At 42.4% G+C, this 13,772-nt stretch overlaps 1 long non-coding RNA gene across 1 annotated transcript; it reads left to right on the top strand.

Moving 5' to 3' along the window:
• The first annotated feature begins 11,343 nt into the window (after positions 1-11,343).
• LOC143526765 (uncharacterized) lies at positions 11,344-12,374 on the top strand. The gene is made up of 3 exons (XR_013133948.1): positions 11,344-11,728; positions 11,940-11,988; positions 12,306-12,374. It is a non-coding gene; the product is annotated as an uncharacterized LOC143526765 (long non-coding RNA).
• The last annotated feature ends 1,398 nt before the right edge of the window (positions 12,375-13,772 follow it).

Genomic DNA, 13,772 nt, shown 5'->3' on the forward strand with positions numbered 1-13,772 from the left:
AAATATATACATACATATGTGTGTGTGTGTGTGTGTGTGTGTGTGTGTGTGTGTAGAGGTCCTTCATCAGCTGTGCAACAATTGTGACAATTTCAATAATCTGAAGGCAGGCTAATTTCAAACTCACTTGCTTGTGTGTGTGAGTTTAAAATGAGTTCATGATGCACAGTGTCCCATCTCTCCCACTGTCATAACACGTGCCAGGTTAGAACACCATGACAGTGCTGCCGTTCTCTATTCCAGAACGTATATTCATGTCATTGTCCAGGATCTTGGAGGGCTTATCAGTCATCTGTGAAATGAATCTGTTATAAAGTCACTACGTTTTTGTATACTGACAACCGTCTTTCACAAAGTGCCTTAGTAAGGGAGTATCTGTGAGTGATGAATTCAATCCGTTTTGAGTCTTTTTCACCCTAGTTCATTTCAGGTTGTTCTGTAGTTCCATAATTGTCCTCCAGGAGGCACTGCAGTTGTCCTGTAATTCAGTACAGCCTGTCAAAAAAGAATATAGAAAGTTGTATTTAAGGTCCATCCATAACCTGAAAAAGAGTCCATATTGCTTTTTGGCATTTTAATGAATACGACAAGTAGTTGTACTTGGTGTTCATGCCAGGCCCATTTTGATGCAGTGTCGAAAAGCAACAGGTGCACTACTGCAGATGGAGTCTCTTTGGGTCACTGTCATGAATCACACAACTACCATGGGCTTTGTTCATAACCAAAGCTTATTATCCCCCCCCCCCCCACCTTCTTACCCCCAACTCCACCTTCTTACCCTCCTCACCCCCATTTCCCCCACCCCCACCTTCTTACCCCCACCCCTTCACCTTCTTATCTAATGAGTCTGTGTTGGTGTGTACATGAGGCATAAGGCCTGCTGCAACAGGTTTGTCCCATGCATGCTACATAAATACAGATGTGCAGCAATTAGCTGTTTGCTCAAGAAGCTCGATCCCCCAGATGGGCAAAGGGACAGATCACGGTGCAGGTGTGTGCCTGCGGAATGTGCCGGAATATGGTGGATCAGTCCCTGATGGCCATCAGGAATGGAGAGAGAGAGAGAGAGAGAGAGAGAGAGAGAGAACACCACAGAATAAACAGAAAAGTCCTAGCTCTGCCTTCAACTGAGAATGAATAGTGTATTTTCATCTGCCAACTAGGCAGAATTGTGAAAACGACCTTCTTTGAAAAATATTCCACGAGTCTTCATATTGTCTTTTTGTTGTGTCTTTTTGATATTAAAATCCTTTTACATATTATCTGCTGTGCATGTTATACTGTAGGCTCCTGGATAATTTGAGTGGGCTGAACCCATAATTATAGTCTAATTAGGTAGAGCAGGCTTTGATCTGTAGGTCTGTCTGGTGTGGGGTGTACAGACCCCTTCAGGAAAGCCCTTCCACAATGGACAATAGATAATAACACGTAGCTCGAGCTATACTTTGGTCCAGAGCAGGAGCCATAATTCTGTGTCTGTCTAATCCTCTCTCCATATTTTGAGGGCCAGTCCTCAATTCTCCCGCAATTACAGGCTCCTCACCCAACAGCTTATTTGTGCTAGCAGTTAGCAGTACATTGATTTAATATGTTTGTAATCAGTACATACAGCCTCGGGCCAGGAAATGTAAATTTTTCTTACGCTTACAAAGTAGCCTTTGATTTTCTGTCACGCGTTAATTACTGCGATTCGCCGCTAGATGGGAAGCTTTTGTAAACTAATTACAGGGTGATCATCACGTACCGTGAGCATGTTGTTTTTCACCTTTTTAATTTTGCCGTCCCGGGCAGCAGCACCCACCCACCCCGCCGAACCGGACTCCCGACCGCACCCCTGAGCTATTAGCGTTCACTAATTCGGGGGTTGACACGGTTAGCGTCCGACCCAAAACTGTTGTGGTATCGGCGCTGTTAATTACTGGAGTAAACGGTTGTGCCGCTGCCAGGGACCTATTGCGGTGGGGCTTTAAATCGTGTTTCCGCCATCTGGGGGAGCCCAGAAGAAGAAAACGGGGAGAGACTTGATGGCTTGCCTACAGCCTCGGGGTGCGGGGCCATATGGAGACAGCACTTTGCCTGCGCTTTATTGCACACCTTGCTGTTTTAATCAATGGCAAGCTCACAGGACGGGGAGAGCAGGGCTTATTGCTCGGTGTCACCGGACTATTTGTGTACGTTCTGTGCCGTAACGCCTACACCAGCAGTCCCGCCTTTGTGGATCGACCGTCGATGGACCATATCTTGATAAAATGGCATGTAATAAACTGCTGTTGTTTATCCACCGTAAAGCCTTCTCGATTCGAAATGTGTAGCTTTTCGTGAGGTTTAGGCTTGTTAGGATTCAAAATCAAATCCGAATCTATTAAGATGAGCTTCATACACATCGTTTGTGCTATAAAAAACTGAAAGGAGGGATAATATAAAGTTCCTAACCAGCTTAAGGCAAACAAAGTCTCACAGGGCAACCATGCCGCCCTCTCCACAAAGAGCTCATTCCCTTTCCAGATGATGTAGTCGAGCCATCATGGCTGTTTCAGCCTTATGTTACAGATTCTGCTAATGGCATATATAAGTGTGTGTGTGTGTGTGTGTGTGTGTGTGTGTGTGTGTGTGTAATCTTAGCTTGTGTTAATGGTGATGGTGGACGTGTGACTGCCACAGCTGTAGCCCCGGTTCCTGGTCCTCATGCTACAGCACCACGGGCCCCTGCCTGTCTGCAGGGCACAGAGAGAGGCCCCGCTATTCAGCAGGCTGTGTGTGCGTGTTGGGTTAATTATTGTCTGTGCTGGGGGCGCTGCAGGAGGGGAAACTCAGAAAACTCACCGTGACGCACAAGGATGCACCCGCCTGTGAGGAAGCAGAGAATAAAAACCAAACGCCTCACTGCTGTGTGTGTGTGTGTGTGTGTGGAGGGGGCTCTTGTTGATTTGGCTGTTCCGTACCCTTTTTTGTTACATTGCCTGACACGATGATATATGGAGCATGTGTGTGTGTGTGTGTGTTATCCTCAGGGCATTGAACAAGGCTGACATGTGAAGACCTCTGGGGACTCCCAGAGTGGCCTGCTGGACTTCACATAATGGACACAGCTGATAGGCTCATGCCGCAGAACCTGAGCCCAACCTGTTTCTATGGATACAGCCAATATGCATCATTATGCACGTCTTCGTATGTGTTCATATCTGAACCTATAAATATGTGTGTGCTCTGTGAGGGCTTGTCAAAGTTCCACATATAAACAGTATAAATAGTAGTGATCACAAACGTTTTATCCTCGTTGCATCACTGCTACCGTCTTTTACTGGCTAAAGTTTGTACCAGCAGGCTCAGAGCGCAGAAGGATGCACTAAACCGTGGTTGTTCGAATCATGCTAATGCCCAGGAGCCCTAGCTGCTCAGACCACCATGCACGTCATTCATGACCCCTTCACATGCAGTCGTTTATGAAGAGTCTTCTCTCTGTAAGACTTCTGGAGGCGAGAAGACAGTTAAAACTTAACAGAGCTTGAGCACCAGCATTTCAGCCAAATGATGCTCCTTTTGTGAGTTTGTCAAATGGAAGATACGAGCCCCCTGAACTTGCTGGTTTGGTACAGCCTATAGACTTGAATGGGGCTGAGTACTGGTAGTACTGACATAACGAAGCGTCTGTAGTCCAAGTTTATTTGCCAAGGGAGTATGAAAACAAGGCAGGCTGTGGCGAGACAAACTCGGGCACTAACGCAAGCATGTTAAAGAACAGGTGTCCTCGCTCAATCACATTAACATTTTTCAAGGCTTTGAAATCCTTTCACTCATGTAAGCATTTTGTGTTTGCAGTTTGCTGTTGAGGATATCAATATTCCCTGCAGGCGTGGGTTAACTGTAAGGGCAGGCGTCAGAGAGGAGGCTCTCTATAGATGGTCATTAACAATCGGCTCCAGTTATTGAATTTGTGAATTAATGCATTGTGCTGGGAATCTGCGGACCGGGCCACCCTCAATTACCAACCTGGGGGACCTCCTGCAGAAAGCTTAACACAGCAATTAACAACATAATTAAGTGCTAAAGTCGTCATGCCATTCTCCTGCTGCAGGAACAAGAGTGGTATTGATCAGAGGAGAGCGTGCTGACCCCTGATTGATCTGATGATTGATTGGCTTGCATACGCATTCATCAACCACTCCAAAAGAGAGGGAAGAACAGATTCTGGAGGGTACAGAGGGATGGAACGGTGCGTGTGTGTGTGTGTGTGTGTGTGTGTGTGTGTGTGTGTGTGTGTGTGTGTGTGTGTGTGTGTGTGTGTATAAGAGAGAGACATGAGGCTGTTAAGCTAGTTGATGTGTCAGTGTGTCAGAGGTCCTTTGTTACTAGACTGCTGTGTGACAATCTGATAATGGCTTGTTACACTTTCCTGTCTGTTATGCCTGCCATAACATTGTATATATGTGTCACTGCTGGCCCAACGATCACAGCACAACATAACAACTACTATCTTTCATACCAAGCTGACCATCTCACCCATTCATTCACTGAACATTTGACTTTAGTATTCGCAAAAAAAAAAAATCGTTTGAACGGGATTCGCTGTGCTGCACGTCTGCTCCATTGCTGAGCAGATGCTGGTGTACAGCGTGGGTTAAACGCTTTTCAAGCAGCTCTCCAGGAGCATAATAACTACAGCTGTGTCCTGAGCCAGCAACATACTGCCTGGATCTGCAGCGCACATCATCAAAACGTTGCATGCTTTCTTTCTGAAACGGGAACTCCAGTAACCACTAGGACTGGATCATCCACCTTGCAGCCCTCCCATGCTGGGGTTAAATGATGGCAAACGCAGACTTTCTTGGAGAGGATTTTAATGTAGCCGCCTGTCTTTGGGTTTCCCACGGGACCTGGGAGATGAAGAATCAACCTGAGGAGAGGCAGGAAAATGGGGTGATGGAACAACAAATAAAGTGCCAGGTCTTATTGTATCAATAAACTAATCCCACTTTTAGGGCCAGACCTCTGACCTCTGGCCTCCAGACACTGGACAGCCCAAGAATGTCCCTGGGGATATAAAGAGAGACAGAGAGAAAGAGACAGAGAGAGATAAAGTCTGATATATATTATGTACATATCAATGTATTTTATGTGCATTTCACTGGATGTGTGTATTTAAGAAAATATAATTCCTCTCTAACAAATATTCCTTAAAATCTTCCATCTCAAAACATCCAAATTGTGTGTGTTTATGAATATGACTGTTCAGATATGTTGTACCACTAGAGGGCAGCTCTGTGTGGAAGTCAACAAAAGAAACACAACCAAATTCTCCTGCAAAGTAATGGCAAACATTACAGTCTGACTACTCTTACTCTGTGCTTAAAATAATTTTAAAAACAGATTTTTTTGCTATAGTTATGGAGATTGTTTTATTTGTTATTGTTTTATTTACAATAAATTGCAAAATGATATGTTTAAACTAGTGCACTCAAGCTGGGATTCAATTAATCCCTTACAAGGAAAAAGTGCTTTGTAAATAATATAATTTGATAGTTTGGCCTTTAAGTACCCTCCTACATTACGTCAAAATCTGCTAGCATAATGAGGTAAAATACAGTATGTTTCCGCCCTCTGTCTCTGCCCCGTGTGGTTCAGCAAAATTGAGGTGACATCAGAAATATGTGACTACTCCCTGTGGCAGGCAAAGGTTGCTGGGTATGACAGCCAAGCATTTTCTTTTGGTTCGTACGGGGTGAACTCTTGCCCTGTAATTACAGTAGAGCTTGCCCTGTCACAAGCACTCATGGTCTCTCTCTCTCTCTCTCACACACACACACATTAACACACACAGCAAAATTAAGCTGTTTTCTCAATTCTGGGTTCTTTTTTCCAGGTTATCAAGACTCAAATGATTTGGATTTGAAGTATCAGTCTCCAGTAGACCCACACCATGATTTAGAAGCCCGTTGTATGTAATACTATCTTCGAGAACGTCCTTTAATGGTGAATCAGCATAATACATCAAAAGCATCAAAGCAGACAAAGGAAGAGGGACATTCGGTCCCCAGAACCTTAAAGTAAAGAAAGCCACAGACAGACATAACCCAAACAGCAGACAGCCCGGGGAGACACGTGCACAAACCCAATGTCCATTCAAGCCTCCATTTACATTCAAACCTGTTGCAGAAAGCCATCCTGTTTCATAATGGCTGGGAGGCTAGTGCCGGGTCATGGGCGTTTGCCCTTGTGCTCCGGCGCTGCATTGTGGCTTCGGAGGGGCCTCAGCTGCACGCCTGTGGTTTTTAATGAAAACGTGGTGCTATAGAAAACAGGTACAATCCGGGTTCGCATGTCAGCCGCCTTTGTTATGTCGGACAATGCGGTTTGATTCTTACAGCCGCGGTAAACGTCCCTCTGGAGTCTACCCATCGTGCGGTTCTTCTGGGCTAGCAGACGGGAGCCGCCTCAGAATCAATACAGCACTAAACGAGGGTTCCTTTTCCTCTCTTGGATACCTCAATCTGCACTTTTATGTCTGTCTGTAATTTTGCCCATTGATCGCCCAGTGCACTCTGATCTTATTGTGGCAGGATTTTTACATCGTTGCATAGCTGTGTTGAGGGGGAGGTTTTTATCTTTGATAATCTAGAGTCATATGCTGATAGTTCATTTATTTTTTTATTTTGAAGGGAATTTTCAACTAAAACATATTTTCACACCTTCATGTACTGCATGCCAGTAAATCCCTAAGAAAAAGCATTTTTTTTCAAGAAGAAAAGATTGCATACCTTCAAGATTTATTTTTGCTAACCATAGAGCAGTTCGGATCACTTTTCTTTTAGTATATCAGTGAGATTCTATATATATAGAATATAGTTTTCCTATTACAGTAGCATACTACAAGCAACATTATTTAGGAAGACCTTTCTCACTTCTTGTGTGTACATGTGTGTATGTGTGTGTGTGTGTGTGTGTGTGTGTGTGTGTGTGTGTGTGTGTGTGTGTGTGTGTGTGTACTTGAATGCTGTGTATGTGCACAGCATTCATTCATGCATAGCCATAAACCATCCATAGGCATCGTAACTTAAAGCGATGTTGATCGGTTTTAGCTCTTGGGTTGCACTGCTGGGTCAGGAATCACGTGCCTGTTAGCCTGTCCTGAAATTAACATTTAAGGTAGTGAATCAGCTTTATTGTAAGACTGTTGCTACCTTTGCATTGCTTTGGACTTAAATATGCCACTAGGATGCTATATGTACCATTTCACAAAAAAAAAATGGCTGAGAATGGGGTTTGAGTGTTTTTTGTTTTGTTTGGGGGGGGGGGGGGGTTGTTTTGTTTTTTAGAAATATATTAGACACTTCAAAATCAGTAATGGAACCAGCCATAAAATTGCTTAAATAAGCAATAATAGATTATTGGTGAGAACATATATATAAATTAATGAAAATGAACTTAAATAATGGAGCAAGATGAAGACTATTCGTAAATTCATAGCAGTATTGGATGTTGCGCCAAGCCACTTCCAAAAGTGAAGAAAAATAATCAGGTAATTAAATATTCATGTGGAAGTTCATCATGCATGTATCCATATTTATGGATGAAGTGGGATTCACATTTACATATTGCTGACACCTCAACCTGCAGCCTTCATTGAGCACGGTTTAGGTTGTGGTTTTGAGCGTAATTGGTATAGGCTACTTTGAAATACCCTACATGGTGGTTAGCCAACCTCGATTCCCGCCAGTTTCGATTCCTGCCATTGTGCAACACAATCACTTCAGAGGGAATACCTAAGGTCCTGAGCTATAACATGCAATGCGTTAAGGCTGCATGAAGCTGATGGAAGGTGAGGAGAGTGTAAACTGCATTGGCATCATCAAAGACAGAAAAAATTGCATTAATATTAAAGCTCAAGTGAAGACTACTCTCGGAGCAGCGTTTACGTCACATCTGCCTTCAGATGGCGTTTGTGTGATATATAGTTTGTAGTCCCACAGAGAATTTTTTCTTGCACTCGACACACCAAACAACAATCATACGTTCACATGCACACATCCCACAGTGTCAACATTTAAGTTCCAAATGACGTTTCAAAATAACCTCTCCAGGTATTTACCGAGGCCCTCAATCATTGCGCAGCTCAACAACCACTGCACAGTACGACTTACAACCATAAACTGCTGCACAATTCAACAACCACAGCAGTCTCAGTAATTGCAGCTGTTGCACAGTTCCACAGTTACTGCACGGCTGCACTCCTGACGCACAACCACGCCCCTTCAGAACCCCACAATTACCACACAGCTCAGTCAATCGACAGTCTCCCAAACCATCCTGTAGTTGTTGCACAGAGTTTTTAAAATGCATGCATGACGATTTGTGTGATGAATGCATCAGATGCATCAGTGTCCTTTGGTTAGAGGGTTGCTGCCATTGACCCATGATCTCTGTGTCCCATGATCTCTGTGTCCCATGATCTCTGTGTCCCTTGCTTCCTCTCTGACCACAGTAGGCTTAAATATCCACCTGTCAAAACCTGCAAATTAACCTTCACCTTACCCTGCACATACAGATGTCCATATAATAATCATTTTACAATTAATTTGTTTTTGCAAATCTGCAGTGTGTGATAAAAAACAAAATAAATATTTTGTGCTTGGTACTCCTATAAAATAGAAAGTCTTTTTTCATTCACTCACTTAAGTTGTAACAGCATATATGTTGTGTTTAATTTTGTCAAGACAAAAGGAACCTGCCCACACTGACTTATAATACTAAATAATGCAATGTGTAAGGTCAAAGGTTATGGTTGGGATTAACTTTAGTATTGGTTGCTATGGTTATGGTAAGATTTACGGTTAGGCAAAGGTCAAGATTTGGGTGAGTGCTGTGTCAACATTGAGTGTATCTTTTTTATCTTTCTGAGGGCATATTAACTGTATTATTTACTGTAACTACTTCTGACTTAAATATATTTCAGATGTATCTTCAGTTTTACATTTTATTACATTTTATTGGGAAAGGGCTCAGTTTCATATTGGATTTTTAATGTGGTCACAATCTTACCACTGTAGTGTGTAATTATGAACAGTAAAGTTGTCATCAGAGTAGGTAACAACTTGTGTAGTACTGAATTTAATATGTAACATCTGACACCACATTTTATGCAGTGAAAGCTACTTCACTGATTTATGATTGCAGGAATTCTACAACAATTGTTAACACTGAATAGAGAATGTACCTTTGATATCATACAATATCTCCCACAACCTTTGGTATACTTCCCAATACTCTTACAACATAGATCTTTAGTTTATTTTCAGAATAAACGAAGAAAAACACAATCCAGCGGTCCTTAAGGGAGGTTAGGCAGATGTGGATAGATTCAGTGTTATCCTATTTCCTGTAACAGCTAGATCCTCGTGCTTTTCTTTGTTTTCACTCTCTCTGCCTGCAAAGTTAAATACCTCCAGATCATATGTCTGAAGTCAAATGTAGCTTCTCCTTAGCTAAGCAGCCTGTCAATGAAGAAGAAGAGGAAAGAGCATGAGTTGTGGCTGATGAAATGGCTTTTAATTACCAGCCATTGCTGGCTGACTCTCTCTCGGCCTGTCTGTTGCTGGGCCTCCTCAGAGCTATCTCCTGACTTTGATTTCTGATAATTGAACCTGCTGACTGGACTTTTAAATTCGCCCTGGCGCAGGGCTGTAACACCGTGCCCTCGCGGGGTCAGTTTGACAAACTGCCATCTGTATTCGTTTCACCATCAGCACTCTGTTGCCGGGTGAATTAACCCTGCTTTTCCATTACCCCCTCAGCATCCGCCCCACACACTGCAACAAACAGCCCGGGCCTTTGCTCATCGTAATGGGCGTACTCGACTTGGTCAGCACCATCGTTTGGAATCAACCGTCATGAAATGCAGACATAAACGATGGTTAACCACTCACATTAAATCTGATGGTTGTGTGTTTGTGTGTAATGTGGTGACCCACAGCCTGTGTGTTCACCTGCACAAACTGTCCGCTGCATACTCATGCGGCCCTTCTGCCTATTATTCTGGGACTTTAGCGAAAGCCCCTTTCTCTCCCAATGGCAAAACAACGTGGCCAGCACGCCATGTGAACATTAATCTAATGAGTTTGTAAACAGACAAGTTTGAAAGCATGCTATTTAACGTTCACCTTGAGATGAGAATGCCCCGCAGTCGCACTTAGCTCTGCTGCGTATTTAAGCTTTCAGCTTTTGTCCTCTTACAAAGTGTGCGCAGAAAACGTTATGAGTGGCATTCTTCCACTTTCCATTCATCCTTTGAAAGGATGTCCATTGAGGGTGCGGCTTGAGGCTAACATGCTCCACAGCATGGACAGACCACAGACACTATTGTTGTAGGTTCTAATGTGCCATCCAAACTGATTTAGCAGCCAGGGATCCTCCCGTTGACTTCAGATTGAGACCTGCTTATCAACAGCCTATAGAGTGCTCTGGTCAGGTCTTGAAATCACATTTGTATGAGTGTAAAGTAGAGAACAATCTGGTGTTTCATGGAGAGGCTATTGTCTAGGTTTGTGAACTCTGCACATATTCCTTGAGTGATCAGGTCCCCTTCCAAAGCAAAGGCTGGTCAGCAGAAAAGCTCATGGTTTACTCAGTTAGACGCCATGTGTGCTAGTTTCTATAGAATGGGCTGATCCTAAAGAAACGTCTGATTTGCCTTTTGTTTCTATTTCAACAAGAAATAACAGCTAAAACTAAAAATGTGGCTCCTCTCTAATTGAATTTCTAGGGTGTACATTAAATAAATTAAATATCTGAAGAGTACGTCAAGAATTACAGTCATCTTCATTTGTGTGAGAGGTGTCCATAACCAGGCATGGAATTATACCAAACACAGATCCAAATTGAACGGGACTACCCATGCCCGAAATTTACCATCATTTCCGACAAGCTTTACGGTTGCTGCATCTATAGGATCGTTAATCAAGACAAGTATGATTATTGCAGTTTATGGTTTATGTTATGATATCCACTGTATGTAACACATGTTTAATTTATCAAGACATCTATGCTTATAGCAACTAATGGTTTATGGTATAACTATGTTATCCACATTATGTAACAGATGTTTAATTAATCAAGACAACTATGATTTCAGTTTACGTGAGAGTGACCGCATATCCACGGTACAGTATAATTTAAGCACTGTATCAGTATGAGGTGACTATTAATTCCGTGATAATCATTACCAACGTAAAAAATAAAATTTTCCATTAAAAAAATACACTAACAAAAACACATCTGGTCCTGGTTCTGTCCAGGATAATTTAACTCTATGGTACTATGGCGGGATTCTGTTGCGTTTCCGTCTTCCGGGTAAATGTAACACACTTCCGGTAAACTTCCTCCTGAGTTTTGTTGACAGTTAGCACGTGAAGATACTTTAGCAGTGTTACATTTCCCGTCGCTATTTTCTAACCGTTTTACACCCTATATGTCGTAACGGGAGTCTTTTAAAACTACAGGCAGTTTTTCGGGTGTTGTGGCGACACATTCACCTCGTTTCGAAATGTTAGGGGTGTTGAGATAGCATGCGGGCTAGCCGAAGTGACAGCGCTGCGGTGCGTGTGTTATGATCCTGCTCGCTGTGAGTAACGCACACGACATGGACCCGGACGGGCTCGTACTGCGGATAAAGACACCGGTGGGGGACATGGACTCGTCGGTGGACCCCTCACATTTGAGCTTCAACGATTTACTGGTAGGACGCGATTTGAATCAGCAGAAGTCCAAAACACAAAGACGTTTATATCAGTAGACGAGCAACATCACAAGTTTCATTCCTCCATTAGTTTCACTTTCGGTGACGGTTTCAGGGAACTGATTTGAGTGTTGCAGTTTTGAGAACGGTTTTTGGCTTTTTTAGAGATGTAATTGTACTTCGTTGGTTATTGTTCGTGTATTTTTTCCAGGTCGCAATCCGAGATGTCATGCCTGAGGCCACAGTTACTGCGTTTGAATGTAAGCACTTGTGCTGGAAAGTTACTACTTCGAGTTCACCGACAAAACACTCAAATCACTCAAAACACTCAAAGCACTCAGTGAAACAATGTAACTGTACACCGCCACTGATTTTTCAATGCAGATAGATTTCAAATAGTAATGTCAACACCTGTTACCATAGCTTAATTATTTCAGGGACAGGCAATCAGTTCTTGTTAATTCCACATGGTATGCCTGCAGCATATGTACAGATGAATATAAAAGTAAGTAGAAGTCTTAGTTGACTGTCTGTGGTCTTCAGTTAACATCACTGGTAATGTGTTCCTGTGTTTTAGATGAAGATGAGGTGGGTGACAGAATCACAGTTCGGAGTGATGAAGAACTCAAAGCCATGCTGTCATATGTAAGTACTGTTTCAGGGTTTTTGTACCATGTACATATATGTTTTTAGTAAAGTCTTGCCAGTCCAGTGGCATATTCTGTATACCTCTATATAGCAATGCAAGGAGAACCAGACTCTGTAGGGGTTCTGTTCAAATGGCATTCAAATTGAATTTGCAGTTCCGCACAAGTAAAGCACAAACTGGGAAGGATGTTGTTAATGAGACGCCCCACCCCCTTTTATGTTTGTTTTTAAATAACTATGGAGTAGGGCGTAAAACTGCCCATATGATATCTGTAGTTTCTAAGAAGTAGTTTCAAACCACACATTTTTGGGGCTTAGACACTTTCTTTTAAAAGTATAGGGCATTATATAATTAATGTCATTTTCCTGTTTTGGGCAGAATCATTGAGCCTTTCTAGTCAAAAAAGTTTATTTGGCAACATTAAGTTTCATTTCAGTATACCTAATGAAATTGCTCTTAAATGTGATCAGTCACTATTTTAGACCATGTCTTTTGGTTAAACAGTTAAACACTCATATTCTTTTCAGATTAATGGGATTATGTGTAAGCAGAATAGATAATATTGCTTTCAAAATATATATTTGAAGATCTGTATTTAAAAATGTTGTTTCCTACACAAATGTCTAAAGTATTTGTGATTATAAAACAATCACATAAGTAATATGTACTGACCACAGAATACTAGTTTTTTACAATTATTTACAGTTTTTATTGTGCTTTTAGTGTTGAAAGTGTTTTTGTTGAAATACAAAAATATTAATGATCTATTGTTCTAGATCTATTCACCCAGGGGCAAACACATCTCAAAATAGCAGATTTGCAGAGATAAGAAGTAGTTACAATTCCTTTTCTATATTTTAACTGCTTAATCTTGGCTTTTTGGGGGGAGGGGTGCATTTAATCATTTGATATTTCTATAGCTACCTCTGGCAGGCTACATGCACCAGTTTTAAATTGGGAACAGCATTAATTATGCTTGATAAATAATGGCAAAAGTTACATTTCTGTCTCTTTTTTTTCTCTGAGTCAAGTTGCCTTTATGCATTTAAATTACATTTATAAGTGTACACTAAGGGCGTACTCACACTAGGCTCTGTGATCCAGGCCCGGGCACGGTTCCCTGCCGAAGCACGGTTCGTTTGGCTAGTGTGAGCGCTCCAACCGTGCCCGGATCAGTTAACCGTGCTCGGGCCCGCTTGAAGAGGTGGGCCAGGGCACGATTCATGTGGACTCGGGCATGGTTCGCTTCTAGTGTGAGCGCTATCCGTGCCCGGGCCCGCTTGGTGCCTCGTCCGATTGGTTCATTTCGCTGGAACTCAAACATGACGTCAGTGATGCGATGCTCACGTTAAACAGTCATAGCGGCAAAGCGATTAGCAGACAATCGTTGTGTTA

The sequence above is a fragment of the Brachyhypopomus gauderio genome, chromosome 1 (assembly GCF_052324685.1).
Source record: "Brachyhypopomus gauderio isolate BG-103 chromosome 1, BGAUD_0.2, whole genome shotgun sequence".
NCBI lineage: Eukaryota > Metazoa > Chordata > Actinopteri > Gymnotiformes > Hypopomidae > Brachyhypopomus > Brachyhypopomus gauderio.